This window comes from Corvus brachyrhynchos, unplaced genomic scaffold (assembly GCF_000691975.1).
Source record: "Corvus brachyrhynchos isolate BGI_N302 unplaced genomic scaffold, ASM69197v1 scaffold93, whole genome shotgun sequence".
NCBI lineage: Eukaryota > Metazoa > Chordata > Aves > Passeriformes > Corvidae > Corvus > Corvus brachyrhynchos.
In genome coordinates, this window is record NW_008237273.1 from 1,699,186 (window position 1) to 1,705,185 (window position 6,000).

The 6,000-nt window shown below is 43.5% G+C and overlaps 1 protein-coding gene across 4 annotated transcripts in view; it reads right to left on the reverse strand.

Moving 5' to 3' along the window:
- The window catches only part of PIP5K1B (phosphatidylinositol-4-phosphate 5-kinase type 1 beta), a 91,874-nt gene extending 86,150 nt beyond the window's left edge, over positions 1 to 5,724 (reverse strand). Inside the window, exons 1-2 of one of the 4 annotated variants that reach the window (XM_017730610.1) lie at positions 4,728 to 5,724; positions 4,125 to 4,231 (exon numbers count right to left, since the gene is read on the reverse strand). The gene's annotated coding sequence lies outside the window, so the exon portion shown is untranslated. The remainder of the gene's footprint in view (positions 1 to 4,124; positions 4,232 to 4,727) is intronic. The other 3 variants (XM_008630860.2, XM_017730607.1, XM_017730609.1) reach the window with 3 other exon arrangements.
- Positions 5,725 to 6,000: the final 276 nt, after the last annotated feature.

Consider the following 6,000-nt stretch of genomic DNA (forward strand, 5'->3'; position numbering starts at 1 on the left):
GTGTAAACAAAAACTGATAACATTAAGCATACAAGTATCATTATTTAACAAGATGGCTTGTTACATCATCATGTTTGTACTAAAAACAAAACCAGAAACTGTGGACTCCCATGAGAAGGTTTACTGTTTTCTAGCCAGAAAGCTCTTCACAATACTTCCTTTGTTTTCATGTTGAACAAAGTGACTAAACTTGGTGGACATCTCTCTTCCCTCCCAGGAGCTTCCATTACCACTCGGAATGTGAAAGTTTCTATTCCTCAAAGTTAAGTGGGGTGTAAAGGGCTAAAGTACAGTCCCTCAAAGGCTTCTCTGTGTGCCTGCCTTCATGCACTGTCACATACCCTACACAGTTATCCATACTGACTTCCACACCACTCAAAAGCAAGCAAAGACACAAGTTCTGGCAGAAGCTGGGAACTCAATTTTGTGATAAGGGTGTGCTCCTTCATGCAAGGTAAGCCACACGAGCCTTTTTCTTTGCAGGCTACCTGTTTATCCACAGAAGCACCACTGAATTGCTCTGCAGCCTGGTGACCAGGAGCTGGGTTGGCTGAGTAAGAGGCAATCTCCACACCAGACCACCTCTGGTCAGTGAAGAAACTCACATAATATCACAAAAAAATACAGAGGAGATCCCAATCAGCACCTGCAGGTGTGGGTCTGCTGATTAGGCATGGCACAATGAAGAAAGTAAAGGTATAGTGATCTTTACCTTGACTCATATACCAAAACAGTACACTGCATGGCAACCTCTTTAACAGCCTAGAAGATAAATTTTCACCCCTTTATCCTCAGATAAATCTCTTCTAATATGGTCAGCAAACATACTGGAGAAAAAAGGCTGAATAGGACTATACATTTTCTTAGCAATATTTTGTTAGAATTATGCATACAAAAATATTTATATATTCAGACAAATTGGTACGCAAGTCCTCTCAAATCTGTAAGGCCCTAGAGCAAGGGAAACAGACACTAAAGACAAAGGACCGTGACACAGCTGACTCATCCCAATACAGAATTCTGAACGTCAAATTTGACACTGAAGTAACTAAGTAACACAGTGATCCAAAAAACTTAACTCAGACAGCACTACTGAAAATAAAGTTCTTATCTGAGATAGTTTTGATTCTGCAGTGCTCTCTGCCAGACTAAACACGGCCGTGGCCTCAATGGCCACTGCATTACTCTTGTCAAAAAGCCCTGACTCTTCATGAACTGAAAAAAAAAATCAGCTTAAGATTTGGGTAAGAAACAGCAGTTTGTAATCCAAGAGCAAATCCAAGAGGAATCACTTACTGGCTCACATGGTCCAGTGGCTAATGGCAGGAGACTTCACAAGATTTTACATAACTAAATGGCAATGCCGTCCCAGCTCTGGGAAACTTTTCTGCACATGCAAGTCAGCAAGAGCTGCAGACACAGACCAGAGGCCAGCAAAGGCTACCAGCTCCATTACAGAGCTGGGACTATCATCAGGTTGCCACTGGTATCTCCCTGTTCCCCAGCTGCTGCTGTTGGAAATAGCTATGCTGAGACCTGGAAAGTGACAGGTACACCCCTGCTATGATTAATCACAGAATGGTTTGGATTGAAAGTGATCTTAAAGATCATCTAGTTCCAACCCTGCTAGCCACAGGCAGGGACACCTTCCATCAGACCAGGCTGCTCAATGCCCCATCCAACCTGGCCTTGAATACTTTCAGGGACAGAGCATCCACAATTTCTCTGCACAACCTGTTCCAGTGTCTCATCGCCTCCACAGTAAAGAATTTATTTGTAATATCTAATCTAAACCTACCCTCTTTCAGTTTAAAGACATTCCCCATTGTCCTATCACTAAAGGGCTTCATAAAGAGTCCCTCACCAGCTTTCTTGCAGGTCCCCTTTAGGTATTGGAGGTCTGCTCGAAGGTCTTCCCAGAACCTTCTCTTTTTCAGGCTGAACGTCCCCAACTTGTTCAACTTGTCTTTATAGGAGAGTTGTTCCAGCCCCCACATCATCCTCACAGCCTTCCTCTGGACTCATTCCAGCATGTCCATATCCTTCCTGTGCTGGTGACCCCAGAGCTGGATGCAGTGTTCCAGGTAGGGTCTCACCAGAGCAGAGCAGAGGGGCAGAATCCCCTCTCTCGCCCTGCTGCCCGCGCTGCTTTGGATGCGGCTCAGGATGTGGTTGGGTCTCTGGGCTGCAAGTGCACATGGCCAGGTCATGTTCAGCTTCTCATCCACCAGCAACCCCAAGCCTTTCTCCTCAGGGCTGCTCTTGATCCATTCTCCTCCCAGCCTGTATTTGTGCTTGAAATCACCACAATCCCCATGCAGGACCTTGCGCTTGGACTTGTTGACCTACATGAGATTTACATGAGGTTCTCAAGACTGTCACAGTCACAGTCCCTCTGGATAGCTTCCTTTCCCTCCAGCATGTGGACCACACCACACAGCTTGGTGCTGTCAGCATTCTTGCTGGGGGTACACTCCATGCCATGGTCCCTGTCACCAAAAAAGCTGTTAAACAGCACCGGTCCCAATACCAGCCCCTGAGGACACCACTCGTCATTGCTCTCCACTTGGACATTAAGATATTGACCACAGCTCTTTGAGTGTGACCATCCAGCCAATTCCTTATCCAACAAGTGGTCCATGTGTCAAATCCATGTCTCTTCAGTTTAGAGATAAAGAACAGTGGCAAATGTTTTGTGTAAGTCCAGGTAGGTGCTGTCAGTTGCTCTTAACCACCAATTCCATAACCGTGTTATAGAAGGCCATTAAATTTTTCAGGCACAGTTTGCCCTTAGTGAAGCCATGTTGGCTGGCATGAAACACATTCTTATTTTCAATGTGACTGAGCATAGTTTCCAGGAGGATCTATGCCCTGATTTTGCTGGGCAGAGAGGTGAGACTGGCTGACCTGTAGTTCCCCTGTAGTTAAGCTATCATCTAGCTGCATGGATGTATCCTCTGGCATTTAGCTGATTTGCACTGGTACTCAGGCCAAGAACTTCTTGTGAAAACAAACTCACCAGGAGAAAAAAAGCAAATTACTTTCCCAGATAGTGAAGAATGGGAATCTCTGTGTACAGCCCAAGGAGAACCCAGTCCATTCACTCCCTTGGCAGGCACTGATCTGACCATGGGCTTTGGTACAGAGTAGTAAAAGTAGCTAATACTGCTAGAAATTGCAACAAGAAACAAAAAAGCCCAGATGAGCACAGAAAGTGAGATTCAGGCGGGGACAAGGCAACAGCTGTTAAAACCAAACAACAAGTTTCTCTCTCGACTAGACCAAATGAACATTGACACCAATCTCATCTACTCAATCATCTTCTCAAGAGAAGAGAAGCTAACAGGTCTCAGTCTATGAATTCCACTTCTCTTATGCCCATCCACTGCTGTTTACACCCTCCCCTCCACAGCACAACCCCACAAGTGCAGGTTGAACCTGCAAATTGCCCCAGTTAAAGAGCCAGTTGAAAGACAGCTGCCCTTCACACTGATTTCTTTTGTTCTTGCAAAGCTATTTTTAATTCAGATCAGTTCAGTGATCTGATTTATCACAAAGCCTTACCAACAGTTGTGCAACCACAGCCAAAAAAGTGGCAAACTGCCATAACAGTTGTAGCATTTTTAGTCAGCTTTGTTTGGTGCCGAAGGCAACATCTCATTCAACTGCACTGCTCACCAAGCTGTATTCTTAAATGGCAGCAGTTTCCTTCAGTTCAAATGGCACAGTTACACTTCTGGAGTTGCTAACAAGAGTTAACTACTGTCAACTGCTGCAAATGACACCAATATTTCTACTATTGAATAGTATTGATTTTAAGAATTTGTGCAATCAAAGGATCTTTGTATTTGTGTTCATTATGCTTATATTATATTATATATATATATGCTTATGTATATAATATAATTGTGATCATAAACTAAAAACTCCATCAAAGGACATCAAGACAGACTTTCCAATTTATATTTTCCCTTGCCAAAATACTGCCAACTGCTAAGTTTGCACAGAGATAAAAGGAGCCAAGTGGAACCTGACTGCAGAAGCCTGATACTTTTTTTCATAGGATGAATTTTATAATTCGTAGTGAACTAGTCTCCTTTAGGAGAGGAGAAAAATCATCTTACCAACACTGGGTCTTGACCTGCAGTCGCACACTTCTTATACAGCACTGAATGAATCTTTCAGCCTCTGTGCCTCAGCTCCAGGGTGTGTAACATGTGTCTTCCCTGGTCTCAAAGAGACATTTTAAAAGGTACATCACTGTCTACAGATTTTCAAATACTGCAGTAACAAGGATCCAAACAAAAAACCAAAGGGGGTGGCCAGGTGGCATGCAGTCACAAAACACATGAATCTCGAGCTAAAAGAGCTAGCAACAAAAATGAGCACAATTAATAAAATGGTCATCATCATCTGCTTTACTAGATAGAAGCATCCTATGACTATGCAAATGCACAGCACCACAAAAAATTTTCCAAGTAACTTAGTTTTTGATTATGATGCAGATCATAGCTGTGACACACTGAAGAAACTACTGCAAGCTTACTGATACTTTAAGTTTCTAAAAATCTCATCTTTCAAAATATAAAACACAAGCACATCTAGACAATAGTGAAAATATACAAGGCCTGTGCAACACCTGCAACTTCCCCCTACTTCACTGATGACAAATAAAAGAGACCAGTTTTACTACAAGGAGGATATAAAAATAAAATGGTAAATTGTACCTTGCAACAGGTTGATACGGTTTTCTAGTCACAACTGGAGAAGGAGGAGGGAACGTAAAAAAATGGACTTTCCAGCTCACTGAAGGAGGACTTCAAGTTTCTTGCTCACACATGAGTAAAACAGCTCTTTTGGGACTGTACAAATGTGAAGAATAAAAAAAGACACATGACCACATAACCAAAAAAAAATGACTAATAAGACACTTGATCTATTTAGAGAAAATAAAATTCAGAGTATCAGTGGTGTGAGCCCGTAACAAGTAGTGACAGTACAAAACAGATTCAAATACAAATTACTCTTAGAGAAGGAATGATCCAAACTGTACCTAACACTGAATGGCAGGATGTCCAGCAGAGAAGACATGAAGACCATGTTGCCAATCCCTACTTACTACTGCAGGCAAAGACTTAATTTAAAAAAGCATTCCACTGCAGTTAACTTTTGTAAAGCTTGCTATTAAGCAATATGGGGGTTTAATCAATAAAACATATACCCAACTGCTCATTGACATGCTCCTAAATGCACATTTTATTTTGTCTGATCACTGACGTTTGCTTTTTAGCTTTTACAATATATAAATTTCAAATATGGCATCACATAATTACCAGCAGTAGAATCATAGAATCATTTAGGTTGGAAAAGACACTTCAGGTGACCGAGTCCAGCTGTTAACCTGACTGTGCCAGGTCCACCACTGAGCCATGTCTACATCTTTTGAACGCATCCAGGCATGATGACTCAACTATTCTCCTGGGCACTCTTCTCCAATGTCTGACCACCCTTCCAGTGAAGAAATTTTTCCTAGTATGTCATCTAAACCTCCCTTAGCACAGGCTTAAGGCCTTTTCCTCTTGCCCTCTTGCTTGTTACCTGGGAGAATTGAATGACTCCCACTTGGCTACATCCTCCTTTCAGCCTCCTTTGCACTCCCAATCCTCCTTTTTTCCAGGCTGAACACCCCCAGCTCCCCCAGCTGCTCCTCACAGGACTTGTGTTCCAGATCCTCCACCAGCTCTGTTGCCCCTCTCTGGACATGCTCCAGCACCTCAATGTCTGTCCTGCAATGAGGGGCCCAGAACTGAGCACAGCACTTGAGGTGTGGCCTCACCAGTGCCAAGGACAGGGGGACAATCCCTGCCCTAGTCCTGCTGGCCACACTGTTGCTGATACAGGCCAGGATGCCACTGACCTTGCCCGCATGGGCACCTGCTGGCTCATGTTCAGCTGTTGTTGACTAGCACCCCCAGGCCCTTTTCTGTTGGACCCCTTTCC